The sequence below is a fragment of the Centrocercus urophasianus genome, unplaced genomic scaffold (assembly GCF_019232065.1).
Source record: "Centrocercus urophasianus isolate 14NV4802_14NV808 unplaced genomic scaffold, USGS_Curo_1.0 seq_26, whole genome shotgun sequence".
NCBI lineage: Eukaryota > Metazoa > Chordata > Aves > Galliformes > Phasianidae > Centrocercus > Centrocercus urophasianus.
The window spans coordinates 6,117,361-6,134,540 of record NW_024884822.1 but is presented as its reverse complement, the minus strand read 5'-3'; the positions used below and the strand labels follow the sequence as shown (position 1 = coordinate 6,134,540).

The 17,180-nt window shown below is 44.1% G+C and overlaps 1 protein-coding gene and 1 long non-coding RNA gene across 3 annotated transcripts in view; one reads left to right on the top strand and one right to left on the bottom strand.

The window, feature by feature from the left end:
• Positions 1 to 17,180, top strand: part of HTR4 (5-hydroxytryptamine receptor 4) — a 56,152-nt gene that overhangs the window by 25,620 nt on the left and 13,352 nt on the right. The window lies entirely within an intron of this gene.
• LOC122164305 lies at positions 9,167 to 15,876 on the bottom strand. Of its 2 annotated transcripts, XR_006170197.1 has the most exons (4): positions 15,604 to 15,876; positions 13,429 to 13,567; positions 12,834 to 13,155; positions 9,167 to 9,915 (listed from the first exon to the last, which is right to left on the bottom strand). It is a non-coding gene; the product is annotated as an uncharacterized LOC122164305 (long non-coding RNA). The 2 variants fall into 2 exon arrangements; XR_006170196.1 differs by lacking the exon at positions 9,167 to 9,915 and having other exon boundaries at positions 10,527 to 13,155.

Genomic DNA, 17,180 nt, shown 5'->3' with positions numbered 1-17,180 from the left:
AGCCAGCAGGGGAAAGAAACCATGGGGATGGCCAGAAGTGCTGCAGGTCAACGTTTCCTCTCTGTGCAATTACTGCTGGGTTTCGCTTCACCGTGGCTCTTGTTCAAATGGAAACTTTAAGTAACTTACATTACGTGTTGTCTTTTCCAATTAAACCTCTCTGGCCTTTTTCATGCATGACTGTTTCTTATTTCTCTCTGCTTTGCAAAGCCAGCTTGTGTAAGAGACAGTGCATCCCCAGCTCTGGCTCTTGGCCTGGAGCAGGAACGCCATTTCCCAGGGACGTGGTGTCAGGGCTGTCCCCAGGTCCTCATCCCAGCCACATCTCTCTGCTCCGGCCTCCACAGCTTTCTTCCAAGTTTCCTTTCCTCTCTGCTGCACAGGACAGCACAAGGAATCAACATGGGCGTGCATGGCAGGAGGGATGTGGGACTGTCTGCGTGGTGGACACCCTTTATAAAGATGGGCTGGATTTCCACATCTTCCATCCTTGCAGTTCTCCTGGGAGTAAAGCAAGCAGTTCCTTTCTGCATGAGGCTATTTGAATGGTTGTTTAAATTGGTTTGGAGGTCTCATTGAAAAAAACAGAGCAAGATCTGTTTGGAGAAGCTCTAATTTGATTTCAACTCAGTCCTTGCCGACAGGAAGTACAATTATAGGACTGCCTAATTTAATCCCTGCACTGCTTCCTGAATTAGCAGCACGATGCTAGGGATCTATTCAGGTTTATACACCTAAAGCAGAAAGCTGCTGCTGAGAAATGAATTCTTACTCATGCAATGACATTTTGCTGACCCCAACAGCACTGCATCCTGTGTTGGGAACATAACTTCTCTAGGAGAGCAGTGGGTGCTGGGAGGGTGTGATGGGATAGACAGGGCTGTGTGCAGGGCTCTGCTTGATGCAGTGAGCAGCCTGCTGCCTGTTGCACTGGGCCCATCGACCACAAGAGGGGCTCAAGGAAGGTGTACAACTAATTTTGGTACCTGAACAAATCCTCTTTTGGATAGAATTCACCTACTTCCCTTCTGTGTATCTCCCAGCTGAGACCTCTGCACAACTCTGTTGAGTGCTGTGGACCAACTGTTTCCCACCTCTCCACATTTTGTCAGCCAAGATGTTCTTAGACAAAGAGCTCTGCATGCCATAGGGTTAGAAATGCTATATAAATCCAAGTAATTATTATTAGATTCTATTATTCATTGTAGCAGCGGTTATCTCTAAAATGCAGGGCTAATTGCTTAAGAGCATTTTAATATTAGGTTAACTTATTTAATTTTTTTTTTCTTCAATTTTAAATAACCCTCTTCCTTTCTGATCAGAAAGCTTACCAAGCTTTTTGAAAAGGCTGTTCATTTACCTGAATGCCATAAGGATGCACATGAGAAATATTTCAGGATCCATCCCTCAGGCTTCCCCTCCTAGCAAAAGATAAACATTGGCATAGTGAACAGTAACCAGAGGGCAGAGACCTTATGGACACGGAGAGTGTTATAAGCACATCTCATTATCACTTGTAAAACATACTTTGCTTTCTCTGAATGGCACTGCTGTTTAACATCTTGGCTTTGAGATTTGTTTTCACTTTTGGCTGGGAACCTTGGTGAGCTTTTCCAATTTTTCTGACCGTTGTCTTTGGTTTGTAAATTTTGGCAGAAGGCAGCTACAGCAAAAGGATGTACTTATAGCTCAAAGTCTCCAGCAAAGCGTAGGTCTCCCAAGTTGCCTACCCATCTAGATTTGCCCACTGCAGCTTATGCCACTCGTGCCACTTCGTACACCTGGGACAGGGACAAGCCCTGCTGCTCACAGACATTTTGGCCACCAACTTGGTATCCCTGTGACTTTCACCACCCCTGCTGCGATTTGATTGCTTGTTGCCATTTTGCCTCTTTTATGAGGATTAGCTGCTGCCTATATTTCTGATTGCACGGCAGTCACCAGACCCAACCTGGCTGGTCCCAGTGCTTACAGGTAATGGCAGCAGTTCCACCTGCTGTGAGCCTGTCTGCTGTGAGCCTGTCTGCTGTGCTCACCCACCTGTGATTTCAGCTCTTAGCCAGCTGTGAGCATCTTTCCATCCTTAGCTGCAGTTTCAGAACAGTACATTGGCCATTTCAAGTCTTTTGTTTTTATTTATTAGGCATGGCAGAGATTATTCTTGCTGCTAACATCTGCTGTTCAGTGTGCATTTGCATCTTGAACAGATGACCTGACCTGTGAATTGATGCAGATGTGCCTTTGTTTTGGTTTAGTCACCAATAAAAATGCAGTAATTTTTTTCTGTATGCTTTTGGGATGTACAGAGTCTTGCAAACACCAATATTACACACAGCTCAGTATGTCTAATGCTGCATTAGCTGATGATTTCCAGTCCTTCCTTCTGAATTACTTTGCTCTTTGGCGAATGCAGGCTTGGCATCACTATCATCCATTATCATCCATAAGATTTTTAAAATTCAGGTAGCTACATTTAGAATGTGGTTTTATAACTCATCTTTATTCTTCCTGTTTTGCTCTGCTTTATGACTGCATCTTTATTAATGTGATTTATGCCTGGCTTATGATGCCTCCATTGTTCATTATGCTATTAATGGGGAATTTTTCTAGAGAGCTTTCTTTGAAGAGTGATTCTCCCTTTGAACCTGTGTCTTCACTTAGTCCATTTAATCCTGATTAACTGACATTTTTCTTGCCTAAAGATCTCATTAAACCACACATTGCCTTTTTCTTACCGGTGAGCTGTAGTCCTCTCCTTTGCAATGTATGAGCTCTTCAGTATCTGAGGCTTTGTTCTTACACTGCAGGGATAAACCTGGATACATTTTCTTACCATGAATGTCAAGCCTTCTGAAAACCTAGAATCTGAAGTCAGATTTCACTACAAGCCTTTGCATTTTGCAGGAAGTGTAATCAGGAGGGTATCCATCCCTTGGCTGAAACACATCAGAGTTCCGAGAACATTAGTGATTTCATTGTTAGGTGCTTGTTAAGTTCTTTCCTCCATTTAAAGCTCTTTTTTTCCAGTTAACTCAGTTATCAAAAATGTACCTCATTCTCATAGTTTAAATTCTTGGCATCTACTACTGCAAGTCTACATAAGTAGTTAGTACAAAGAAAGTGAACTTCACAATGCTGTGAACTTCAGAAGAAATCACTGACACACAGAACATTACTAGCACATCCCATGACCAGGGTAATTAATTGCACTGTGAGATGGCAGAAGAAGGCAAGACAGGCTGTAATCCTGGAGCAGCTGGAAGGAACTCCTCCAATAATTACTGTTATCTTCTGCAAATGTGGATTCTTCTGGATCAGAGACAGTGGGTGAGCAGAGCAGCTGTACAGCTCCAGGTGCAGTGGTGCAGCTTTGATGCAAAACTCACCCCTTCCCCAGGTGGTGCTGGGGGCTGCTGCTGGGCCTGGCAGGAGGCATTTTTGTGCTTTGCCCAGATGTGATGTCACACCATGTGATGGGACATCCTCACAGAAGTATTACGGTGTTCTGTAAACCTCACCCCTCTCAAAATGTCAGCAAAGGACAAAAATCCCCTTGGCCTTGAACTGTACCAAGGGTTTGGGTCTTAGCAGCGTTTTTTCCATCTCTGGCAGCATTTTTTCCACGCAATGGCTGCTCAAGTGCACAAATAACAGGAATATACTCTTTCTGAAGGAGGAAGCAAAGCAAACACTGTACATGTTTATCACTTTGGAGGGAATGGGAGGATACCGTGTTGCTACCAGAAATGGAGTACAGCCAGGTGTGATTATTTGATTTGATGAAAAATCAAGAAACTGGTGGTGTGTTACACTAATGATATGTGTGAATAATCTTTACCACTGATTGATCTCTGAGCTGACTGGTAGTGCGCAGAAACAGCAACTGTTTAAGTATTGAAGGCAGATATAATTTATTCAGTGAGATTCATGCCCTGTGGTGCTTTTGAAAAGATTTTATAGCACCCCAGCTACTATTTATTAGCAATGAAATCATTTTATAACACTTTGAAACAACATTGAGACAAGAAGAGCACTAAACAACTACTTTGCAGGCAACAAAGCAGCTATGAATGGCATATCAAGAAATGTTACCAAAGAGATCTTCAAAGAGCTCAGCTTCACATCACTGAAAACACAGTGCTGTCAGAGCAGAAGATGGGGACATTTGTTCAGTTCTGTCCGGCAGGAGCATCACAGCCTCCTCCCCAGCATCCCTCATAGACCCACTCAGCTGGGGCAGTCCATGGGGGAGCAAAGAACATGGGGTGCAAGAAAGGAGTGGGCATTTAAGTTGGGTTCCTTTTGCCATGGGAAATCAGCAGAGAAAGACAAGTTCCTCCACAGGGGAAGCCAAGTAACAAAATGTCCAAAGCAGGGCTCTGGATGCCCCACCTCTGTGATCAAGTGCATCACGCAGCTGTACTGAAAAGCCTTCCCTCCAACCTCTATTTTAAGTCAGCAGGAGGAGAATAAAATCCTGATCTCAACATCATGTAACTGAATGTAAGAAGGTGGTATGATGCTCTCAAAATACTTGAGCAGATGCAGAAGTTTAAGCATATTGTTGGGCTCAAAGGAAAAGGCTGTTATTAAAGGTGTTAAAAAAAAAGAAGCAAGAAAATGCAAAAAATAAGCCAGGCAGGCTGCTCGTGCAAGTCTTTTCCTTCTCACAGTTGATCCTTTTCTAATTCTTTTCCTTGTCATTCAGGAGAGCTGCCAAGTGTTTGGCACAAACCTCCAAGTCTTCCACAGCCTATGAAACCTTCCTCGAATCTACAAAATAATGTATTTCCTGACTTGTTCTATCCTTTTCTGCTTGGCAAATAGAGTTTCTATCACACACTCCTGTTCCTGAATGTACAGCTTTAGTGAACAGGTTTTGGTTTTGATAATTGTTGCAGAATGAGGCCCAGATCTGCACTTCCCAAAGAAGCAAAGGCTATAGCTGATGCTTACATTTTTAAATATGTATATGAAAACAAAAACAAAAAATACCTTCCCCTTCTTTTCTGCTCAGGTTCTTGTAAGTGTCTCCATAATGCCATGAACTTGTGGCATTATTCGTCCCCTCCACAGCCAGGAAGGGGTGTGCAGGTTCATTCCTTCACCTGCTGCTGGATTTCCAGTACTTGCTCCTCTCAGTTTCCCTGAACTCCTTTTAGGATGGGTGCTGGAGGATCAGGGTACCCTACCCTGCACCTGATGGATTGTGTCAGAGGATGATCTACCAGAGAGAGACGGCTCTGCAGCAGATAAGGCTGTGTGCAGCCAAGGGTGGGCAGCTGGCAGCAAAGCACACCCCTGGGTCAGGAGGGCACAAGGTTCAACTCATGTCCACGGATGAAGAAACTAGAAGAATATCAAGGAGAAGTAATGAAGTGACCTCTGTATATGCTGTATTGAGTTCTGATGTGCCCACAGCAGGGATGTGAAAAAACAAACCAGAAAATTCAGGGAAAGCAAAGCACACAAAGTGATGAAATGTTTGAAAGCTTATCTTAAGCTTAAGTGAGAAATTAAAGAATGATCTTATTAGAAGCTGGTCTTTAATCATAGCTTACAAATAACATTCTTCTGTGTAAAGTACAGTGAAAAGTGGATCCTGTGACTGCAAGTTGAAACTAGAATATTTGTACTGAAAATAAGGCATCATTTCTAACATTAACTATAGGTACTAGAGAAAATTACCAGCTGCTTTGTGGTTTTTCTTTCTATTTATATCTTAAGAAAAAAGATTAGATCTCCTTCCTTCTTCCTCCTCCCACCTCCTCCCCCCAAAAAGCCATCAAGAAACCCCAAATACTCCATCTAAACAGCAATAAAAAAACTTGGTTGAAGCTTTTAGCAAGACCTTGTGTTGTAGGCAGGTGATAGATGCTTTCATCCCTAAGTCAGCCCAAGTCAAAAGGACAGTGGCTTCCAAGTCTACATCAGCGAGCAAGGTTTACCTGTAAATGTGTGAGCATATTTCCAGTGGGGAAAACTACAAAAAATCAATCAAATTCAATACAATTTCCGTTTATGAGAAGGTCTAAGAAACTCTCAACTTTCTGCATCAGAACTGCTGTTGTTGATATGTGGAAAGTGTTCTCCCTTTGTGCTTTATCAAGCTTTCATCAGAAAGTCAGGGAAAAATGGAAGACTAGAATGGGAATTACAGCAGCTAAGTGCTTAAAGAGGCACTGATAATTCTCTGCTACTTTAGAGAACCAGTGAGAAACCAGTGGTACCTTGTTCACAGCCAACAGCAGTGTATTTTTAAAGTTAGTACTGGGTGTTGGCTAATGGCCAGGTGTAGTTATAACTTCACTAAAAATTAAATGGTAACTACCATATTCCTGCACTGCAGTGTGACAAAAATCAAGGAGCTCAACAATTACTCCCCCGCCTGTATTAAAACACAGACCAACATTTCCAACATACTAAAGCTGTCAGCTGGCTCGAGGATCACCAGCCAGGAATCCACATTCCTCCATAGATCTAACTTCCTAGCAGTGAACGTGTCAGTTACCATGGCTGGAAATCAAAGGACCCAAAAACTACCCTCTAGGCTTCTTATTATGAGATATGGGTGGCTTCCACAAAAGAAGACCATCAAACCAAATATGCCAGTGCTGTTCCTGAAATCAGCAGGAGGAAGACATTACATTGCAACCAAACCTCTCCCTAGAGCACTGCTAGGGAGCTGTCAGAATGTGGGCTCAGCTGAGCACACCTACAAGTAGATCAAAGAGGATATTCTCAAGGAGCTGAAAATGCTGAAGGATTCCCAGTGAGGAATATGGAAGAAAATGAACTCACCTGATGTCTCATACAGTTCTAACTCAGTTAGAAACTGCTACCATAAAGACAGGTTTCCCTTTCATTAGAAGATCTGGGAACATAGCTCTAGCTTTGACATTATTAAAGGTAATTTCCTGGTGTTTTAATGCCAGGCTAGGTAGAGAGCATTTCCTATTAACTGTCTGTTTTTTCCCTTTCTCCCTTTACTACCTCTGTGTCTTCCCTCCTGTCTGCACTAAGCGGCTGTTCCTGTCTCCAAGCTCCTCCTGCTGTTCTGCAGTAGATCAGTTCCCATCTAGCCATGTCCGTGCTCTCTAAGATTTGTAGAGGTGTAGAAGCAGATACCCCAGGCACATGGGGATGTTTCTCCAGGACATTGAGGGTTCCAGCTGCGCAGTGCTGTGAAGCAGCAGAGCTGCATTTAGATGCTGGTTCTCACTGTGTTGCAGGAGGATCCCACCATAAGTACCACATAAAACATGTCAAGACAGAGGGTATTAATTTCACGTTGGCATTGCACAGCACCATATATCACATACCACACTGAGAACAGAACAGCTCTTTATGGCCTTTGCTAGAGCAAGCCTGAACCATACATAAAACATGGAATATTTAGCAATTCCAAGAGCTTAGATATAGCTATGAGAGTTTCTCAAACAGCTATGAAAGACTAATGACATCAGTGCCTTTAAGTCAGTCGTACCTTCTGGCTACTGGTAGATATCCTCTTCCATCAGATGAGGTGAGTGCTTTCATTTGGATTCCCATCACAGAGGAATGTCCCCGGGGCCAAGCACTTCAAAACATAGCTACAGTTAGCTGAAAATTAAACAGGAGATACTGTGAAATTGGCTTTCAGCTGGAAACAGAGGTAGGAAAAGGAGAAGAGCTCATTTCAGGACCAAGAAAGCCCTGGAGGTCATGAGGACCTCCCCATCTTGAAACTGGGGTGGCAAGTCACAAGAGCTGATATGTGACCAGCCTCCTCCATCAGGAGGCACACGCTGTGTGTGGACCCTCAATGTCACACAGCCACAACCTCTCTGTGTTACTGATTGCTGTCAGCTCGTGTTCTCTGCATTGAGCTGGTGAGGCCACGGACACTGGGGAGACTTCACCTCCCAGTACCAAAAAACCCACAGTTATCTCAAGACATTTGTGGCAGACGAGGAATTTCCCTCCTTTGCACCTTCAAAGATTTTATTTATTCCCTATTAGGACACTCACATATTGGAGAGAGACAGCAGATTCCAACAGTTGCTTTAAGAGTGCAGAGTTCGAAGTGGAGGAAGCAGTTTCAGGTTCCACCATCTGCTGTTTCCCACACCCAGGTCTCCTGAGTAGGCTGCAGTACACACAGGATCAGGCTGCAATCTGCTCCCTGCACTGGTACCCAACTTGCTTCTGAATTTCTGTGCTGCAGAATTCCAAGCCACTGGGGGGGAACTGGCATCATCCCCTCAAAGGTCAAAAGAAACAAGAAATCTCTCAGGAAGAAGGGAAAATGTCTTTGGAAAGCAATTAGTAGAAGTCATGTAAGGGGCTAATTCAGAGTGAGACTGCCATGAAATATTCTTCAGACCCAGAGAAAAGCTCCCATGCTGAATAAGAAGAGATAGCTGAGCATTGTAATGAAAAAAAGATGAACGTCAATAACTTCCATCATCCTCTTATCCCTCACTGAAACTTGAAGGTTTACAAGGAGAATCCAGGATATTCCAGTGCCTGTAAGACTATGCCCTGGATTCACATCCAAGTACAAGATATTTGGATTGGATGTAAAGAAAATGTGGTGAGGCACTGGCATAGGTTGCCCAGAGAAGAGGCGGACACCTCATCCTTGGAGATACTCAAAGTTGGACTAGGCAGTGCTGTGAGCACCTGATGGAGCTGTAGGTGTCCCTGTTCATTGCAGGTGACTTGGACTAGATGGCCTTTAAAGGTCGCTTACAACTCAAATGACTCTATCATACTTGCATTCAGGGACTTAAAGGGATTTGAGTGCTTATGCCAAGACAGCTGAGCAGACTTTTCTCAAGTCCATCAGATAGTTGAGCTCCATCTTGGCTGCAAATTTTCCAAAAAGCACAGCTCAACAAAGTAAGCAAAAGCAAAAGGTAATCTACATGCTGCTCCCTCTGCCTTACAGTGAAATAAGTAACTCTGCCTGGGACAGCCCAAGCTTGCCAAGGGGCTGCAAGACCTGCGACTGGCCAACATTTGGGCATCATGCCTCACCACTGCTTCTATAGCTGCAGTGTGGCAGCAGGACAGAGTGTCCGTGTGAGGTTGCAGAAGCAGTAAGAGAAATGACAGCTTTCAAAGGAAAAGAAGAAAATACAATTGCTCTTTTTTATTTTTTATTTTTTTTTTTTGCCATATCAGTACCAGTGGGGAACAACTTTACTGAGATCTGTGCCAAGATGGAGCAGAGTGCAGAACCATCTCTGCAAAACTTGCTCCTTCTAACCATCACGTTCCCTTCCCTTTGCTAGTCACAGAGGAAAGTCTTGATTTTCCATTATAGAGTCAGTGATGTCTGTGCAAAACAGTTAAAAACCTCCCCAGCCTGGTCTGGTGGGCTTTCACGTTTTTCTGGTCAAAGTCAAAAATACCTCACTGGAGGATAGGACAACAGAGAAAGTAACTCCGTTTTGGGAAGCAAGAAGGAGCAAGAACACAGCAAGCAGAACTCTGTTGTCATAAGCCAGCTCACTTATGTGCAAATCAGCAGAATCCATTGCCTTCTGTACATCTCTGCCTGGCTCAGCACCCATGGCCCTGACCCATGGCTGGGGAGGCTCCTTCACAAGACTCTGCTGTCCTTGGTGTGAGGTGCACAGAGCCCTATTTCACAATTTCACATTGATAAAGCCTATCCTTAGTTATCACAGCCTTTGAAGTCCCCACCACTTTGGTTAGAGCCTGCAAAGAAAAGCATGCATGCTGCCAGAGGAGTTTCTGAACCAAATAATTCATTAGGAAGCAAATTTAGCCATTCCAAAACATGGAATTGTGATGAACTGAGAAACCTGGCTGACTGCTGTGATGGCATTCATTATTGGTGCTGTGGTTTGAGGGTGCCTCCCTGTTCAACATGGGCTGCTCCATTTCTTTCGTTAAGGACTTTGCCTGGGAAAGATAATTAGAGGTTCGTTAAGCAGAAAGTTCACATGCACTCAAGAACAGATAGCAGTGAGGCTAAAGGTTATCCTACAGTTAATTTGCAGAAGTAGGCAATCTGTCTGACCCTAGCTGGGGGGCAGACACACAAAATGGCAAATTGTTTTCTTTTTCATTTCTAACATTTTGAAACATTCAATTTTGATTTGAAATCTAGTTTATCATTTATTCACTTTAAAATAAGATTTCAAACTTAATTTGCTTTGAAAAGGTTGAAATGAGGCGTTCTGAAAATATGACATTCTTGGGGAGAGGAAACAGAGAGGTTTGATGTGGAACATGACAAACAAACAAGCAAAAACAACAAAACAATTCATCTTCAGTAAAATGGGATTTTCTACTGAATATCTTCCAGCCTGCCTTCAGGGCTGAATGTGCTCCAGAGACTCATAGCCCCTTGCCCAAGGGAGTCACCCTGTGAATCCAGCAGGGAGCTGGAGCATCCTGGCACCTTGAACCTGCGCTGCAAGATTTTGGCACATGTATGCTGCTGTTAAACAAATGAAACCAACCCAACCCAAACAAACCCAATCCAACTCAAACCAAACTAACTAAAACCAAAGCAAACAACAGCAAACACGTAAAAGAATCCAAACGCAACAATTTTTACCAGCTCATTAAACCAGGAAGCTCCACTTTTTGGGGTCATCAGAGGGAGCTCCCCAGGATGGTTAAAAAGGGAGAAGTTTTCTAACAAATTCACTAAGCCATTGCTGAGCATTCATGGTTGCCTACAGAGACAGAGCAACAGAAACGCACAGTTTCACCCTTTGGTCCTTTAAACAGTTCTGTGTGAAGCTTTAACAGCGTATGTTTCCTGAAATACTAAAGAAAGCAGAGCCATGGCCTAAAAAATCTTGTAGGCGAAAAGGAGGATTGAGCTCTGAAAGAGTGAGAGTGTGGAAATTGGGGGCCAAAAGCTGCATGGGGCAGTGGGGTGATGTGGGATGTGTCCCAGAGCGTGGCTGGAGCTGTCACATCCCACTTGGCTGCCCTGGAGGATGAGACAGTGCCCAGGAGGCTGCTCCAACCCATGAGCTCCCCTTGGGCTGTATCATGGCCAGGTGGGGCTTTCCTCAGATACCGCAGGCAGGACGTCAGCGCCAAGGAGCAGGAAAGGCTTCTTTTTGTCTTTCTCCCTACTTTAATGACGCCTTGGGGTGATGACAATAATATCTGATGGCAGTTACAGTTGTAGTCACACAGCAGTTGCCTTGGAAGGTGTCTCAGCAGCACAAATGAGAGTCAGTATCATTTTCCAAAGCACAAATCTTTCAATTTTTAAGACTTCTCAAAGAGCAACTGGAAATATCCAGCCAAAAAATGGCTTCCATCCGGAAAGGGCAATAATAACTATCAAGGTGGCAGGGATTTCTCAACCCAAACCGCACCTCCACTCTCATTTAACCCAGCTTCTGAGGCAGGAGTGGGACAACGGAGCAGGTGGAAGAGCAGGGCTGGGACCACCCTGTGCTGAGCCTCCAGGGAGCAGAGCCACGGCCGTGGTGCAGATGGCAGCGCCATTTTCAGAGCTATAAACAGCCTCATTGTCATAGCTCTTTGAATGGTACTGCCATATGTACCGGAAAAACAGCATCTATGCTTGGGAGGGCTTGGGGCCAGCTGGATTTTCTCCCCATTTGGATGAAGCTGATTCCTGAAGTATGAATGAAAGCTGCGTGCTGCCTGGGAGTAATTCCCTCTCAACGCTTGTTTTTGAGTCTCCAAAGATCATCGTGTACTGCTCTGTCTCCTAGCAGCAAAACTCAAGTGTCCTGAGTGTGGAAGGGTTGCTGATGCATCTAAACCACCCTGCTCAGTTCAGGAAGCAGCGTTGAACATTCATGGAAATTTGGGTAGAAGATCAGTCAGGCTCTGTGTGCTTTTCTTCATCATGTGATGCAGTGAGTGTTTGACTGTGTCTGGATGGGGCACGAAGACAGTACTCATCACCCCGTTGCAGTTCCCTCTATGCACTGCCAGTTATGCTGCTGAGGGAGCAGCCAGTGCAGCAAAGGAGGAAGAGCACGGCAGAAAGCTGCACAGATGGAAACCACACTGTGGGAGTCAAACCCTGACCCCAGAGCTGGGTACAGCGGGGCAGCTCTCAGGGAGACCTTCTTGGAACAAGAGCAGCTTGTGAGTTTGTCTGGCTGTTGGCCAGGAGTTCGGCTGATGGAAGCCAGATATCTCTGTTAAATATTTACCTGATTTCTACTTCAGAAGAACCTACAGAGATCTGAGAACCACAGAGCCATGCAATGTGTTTCTGATTCTGTGCAGTATCAGCAATAGATTATGATGGCTGATGAGTCCAGGCACTTGTGATAAACTCACGGCTTAATTAGCCACCCGTTTAGAGACATATTCTAGGAACTAATTAATTCTTTCAGTTTCTGGATTAAACCATTGCATAAAGCATCCCTTCAAACAGAGAACATTATATGTTATGATACTGTAATTAAATAAAGAGTTAACGGAGCTTGAGAGATGCCCACAACACTTAATGAGGATTAATTAAGCAACATGATTTACAGCTGGAGAAGATGAAACTGAGCATTTCCAAGCTGGCAATGCAAAGCAGCTGTGGCTGCTGAATTCATGGAGGCACACATGGGGAATGTGCCTCAGCAGGAGTTCTGCTACAGCAGCCTCGCTGACCAAGTTTGTCTATCACAGACTCATTACGTTTGGAAAAAAACACTAGGATTACAAGGTCCAACAGTCAACCCATCACCACCATACCACTAAGCCATGTCCCTCAATGCCACGTCCACCCTTTGCTGAGAAATTGCCATGGCAGTGACTCATTTAGTAAGGTTGCATTCAGCCCTGGCAGTGCCCCCATTGTTTGGCTGGACACTTACCTCCCTGTTTCCCTGCTAGGAGTTAAGACCTTGGCAGCAGGAGGCTTGAAGGGCAGATAAAGCACAGCCAAAATACTTACAGGGTTTCCTCTAGAAGCCTTCCCTGAGACAGCCACTAAATTAGCCTGTTATTAATTTCTCTGATATTTTCCTTTGATGGCAACACAATTTATCTGTGTAACAGCATCATTACACTCCAGGCACACCAACTATAGGAAATGGTTGGCTGGTATTGGTCTTCTTTGGCCTGGTTAGTACAAACAGTTCAAGTGATCAGCGTCATCAGTTCTCACTTCAAGAGAGAAATCCTGTGTTGGCTCTCCTGTAAACCAAAAGAAAGAAGCTCAGTGAATATAGGCCAGATGAAGAAAAGAAAAATCAAACGAAAGATTTTTTTTTTAAAAAAAAAACCATGGGATCCTTGTCCAGAAATCACCATTTGGCCTATGATATCTTCTGTGCCTCAGCCGTGATGCAGCCCATGTGCTCAGTGCATGCCCAAGCCCAGCTGAAATCTGCAGCTATTTCTTGGGTGTCCCTGTATTTTTTTCTCCTATTTTCATTCTGCAGTCCTAATGCCTATGTAACAGATTACCTGAATAGACTGACTCTCTCCGTATTTCATTTCCCAGGCACGGCAGTCTCATTTTTTGAGAGCAGCTGCTTCCTTCATCCATACATCCTGCTGAGTCAGGTGGCTCATGTCCCTCTGTGCCAGCATTCTGGTTTTGTGGCTGTGAACACACAGAAATCCTGACACATTTGAGAATTCCCACAGAAGTTGAGCAGCCATATATTACCAAATTTTGTAGCTTTCAGACTGCTGTTAATCATTGTGAGATCTCGCTTAGTGATTTTTACTCACTCCAAAGCTGTAAAGCTCAGCGAGAAAACAACTCTGCATCAATACAGGCAGCTGAAATAACTTCAGTGTTGGTAACTAAACTGCTCTCCTGGATGTATACCAGATGCCAGCAGTCCAGCTGGAGCCAACAAAAATCTTAAGTTTCCCTGCTGTGAATGGCTGAGGGATTGACTCTGTCCTCCCCACATAATCCTGGTCTCAGCCATTGGTTTTAAGACAGCTCGGTTCTGGATAGAAGACAGGACTGCAGTTTAGAGGCCCAGAAGTAAATATTTGGGTTCTCTTACAAACAAACTTACAAACAATGTGTGATGAGAAGCACAAGCAAAGGGCTTAGTGTGTGAAAACCAGCTTCAGTGAAATCAGTCTTTGCTCTAGAATAAATAATTCACTTTTAAAAACAATTAGTGCTGTCAGACCATTCTAAGAAGCAGCAGAAATGAAAGCTAAGGATTTAGGGTGAGTGCTAACGAAATTATAAAGAAAAATGTTTGCAAAGTATAGCACATCTCATTATTTCTATTATACAGGCTACATCACGTTCACAATTTTATAGGAACTGAGATGAATTTACATAAAAAGGGAAAACCCTGTGTCTTATACCAGTATGTAATGCAGGTGTGTGATATTTTGCTAGATTATTGGGCAAATTACACTTTGGATTAGCCTCAGGGTAATGCAGAGAACCGTATGTACAAAACTGGGCTGATTTCTTAAGAGGATGAACAGGCACTTGCTGCAGTTGAACCAAAATCAGTTACACTGGAAGCCTGCTGGCTAAGATGGAATTTTCTTTTCCATTTGCTACATACATCATTGCTTCATTTTTCCTCAAGAATGGGAACAAGCATAAATCTGAGCAACGTTTATTTTTCTAAGGCAAAGGCTAAGGCAGGGATTTATAGAACACATCACATCCTCTGAAGCGGAAAATACAGAGGCCCAGAAGCAACCAAGGGAGGGGACATCACAGCCTTCAGAAGTTGGAACTTGTTTGTTTACTTTTGCACTGTAAATTGGAAGGTGCTCTACAAGGCAATGGATGGGCAGGAGGTGATGGCTTGGTGAAGCCCTCGGGCAGCAGCAGACCAACAGGCTGCAGAGGGCAGAGCTCGGGCAGCTCAGCATTGCCTTCAGTGAAACATGGCCAGGACATGGCCAGAGCCCACCCCTAACACAGACCTGCTCAATATAAGATCTCTGCTTCGTGCTGAAGGACCTAAAACTGCACAAACTGAGGAAAAGCACACAAGGGGTTTGCTGACAATGTCTGGCTTTGGCTTTACACTGCAAGTGTTCTTTATTTAAATAAGAAACTGGTATTTCTTGTGCTGGAGAAACTGTAAAGAAATCTCTTAAGTAGACTACGAGCAATTCTCATGTAGATAGAAGGGCCATTTGTAGACCGAGGGGAGGCTTTGCACCTGACCTTGGTGGGTTGCCCACTGTTCTTTCCTGGCAGCTGTGTTTGGGCTTTTACATGCTTTTTTCTAGACTACTTCTGCCACAGAGAATGCTTGTATCAGCATTAAGAAGTAACAAGGCTTTGACTTTAGACTTCTCTGTCCCATCTGAAGTGGATCAGTTTATTCTAGTCTGTCTGATATTTAAAGCATGTAATGAATATTGCCACAACACAACCGACAAATATATTTATTATCTGTCTTGACAGACAGCATTCACATTTAGGTACCACAGTCTGTTGTGGTGGTTCTGTCATTTGCAAATATAACAAGTGAATGTCATGCCAATGAAAATGTTATGTGCTACAGACCCAGCAAACTACATGCTCCTGAGGGACTCTTGGCTGAGTCGGTCCAAAGACTCAATATTCATAATGTATTTCTGGATTATTTTTTGCCAGCATTTCACTTTATGTCAAACAGAATAAATGACTAGTTTCACCTGAAGATTAATTTCTCCTTCTTGTATTTCTGCAATAAAGCTGCAAACTCATTCATGTCAGCAGGGGAAGGATTATGACTTTCCCAGTGATTTCTGTGTGTCTCTCCCCCAGCCGGTCACCAGGTTCTTTGTGCTGGTTACATCCCCCATGGCCACGATCAATATATTGATCAATACAGCTCTGAATGTTATATTCCAATCCACAAGGAATCTGTGTAAAAAAAAAAGGATTTCAAAAGGGATTGCCCAGAGTTCTTTTGCTTATGAAATCCACCAGAAAATAAATTTCTCTAACTCTGAGTGTACTTCCCAGATTCCTGGATTTCCTCCATCCTCTCCAAAACATCTGAAATTGTTTGCAGTGATGTTCTTTCCTCCTTGCTTGGAGGATACCAGGAGATGTGCTCTTTAATAAGGTGCATTCAAATGTTCATACTGAGCATAGCATTTTTCCTTTTGCACATCCCCAGCAAATATGCCTTTCTGCTCCCTATGATGCTCAGATGAAACCTTTCCCTTAGGTCCTTCTTGCACACAGAAGTTCAGAGGGGCTGTGAGCTTGGAGGTGACAGTTGTACAACATCCTCACTAGCAGATGTCCAGGAACAATCCTGTTGAGATTACAAAGGATGAAGCCAGATAACAGACCATTATCACAGGATGTTTGGGGATGTAGCTAAAAGAAAGTGGGGGCTTGGCAATCTCTGAATCATACTGAAATGAAGAAGCTGTCAAAGGTGCCTCCTGTGCTCCTCAGCATGCTCCTGAAGACGATCTAACCTAGCTGTGAGATAGCTCTTGGCAAGGGAAGTGGATGAGCAAAGGCAGCATCATGCTTCCTGAGGAACAATGGGAGTGGCAGCACAGCCACTGAGCAGAGCATGCTGCTGCCTTGTTTGGGTATTGCTTTCAGCCAAGCTAACAGGGATTAATGCCTTTCTGTGGATGCGATGCAGGGAATTAAAGCCTGCACATGGGGGGGAGTGCAAGAGGGACAGAACAGGGATGGGGAGCACAGAGCTGTGCGCTGTCCTTACTGTACTGCAACAGCCAGAAAGATCAATGCGGTGGAAGGACGATCCATGAGGTGCAGTAACAAAGGGACTAGCACGAATGGAAAGGTGCTACAAAGGGAAAGAAAAAGTGCTCACCCATCTCTGAAGATCCAGGCTCACAGGGAAAACTCCACAAGAGGGGGGATCTCCAACCAGAGAACCTTCCCCAGTGGCAGTCAGCCCTTAAATGAGGTCTAAGAGAGGTGCAGCCAGGCTGCAGCCCTTCGGGTCCTGCAGCTGAATTACCTTCACCTGTGCTCCCAGGGCTGACTGGGTCCTTTCCCCATGTGCTCAATCAGTGGTTCAGGCCGTGACTCAGCAGTTCCCATGCACACACAGAGGGAAAACTGAGGTGTGCTTTCATCAGACATAGGCTGTACGGAGGAGAATATGGAGATTTTACTCAAATTAAGCACCCACTCCCAATGTCACCATCTGTGAGATGACATTTCATCCTAATAACACGCTTAAAAAACAAACTAGTTATGAGCTCAGCCTAAAAATTTGCAATGTTAATATTTT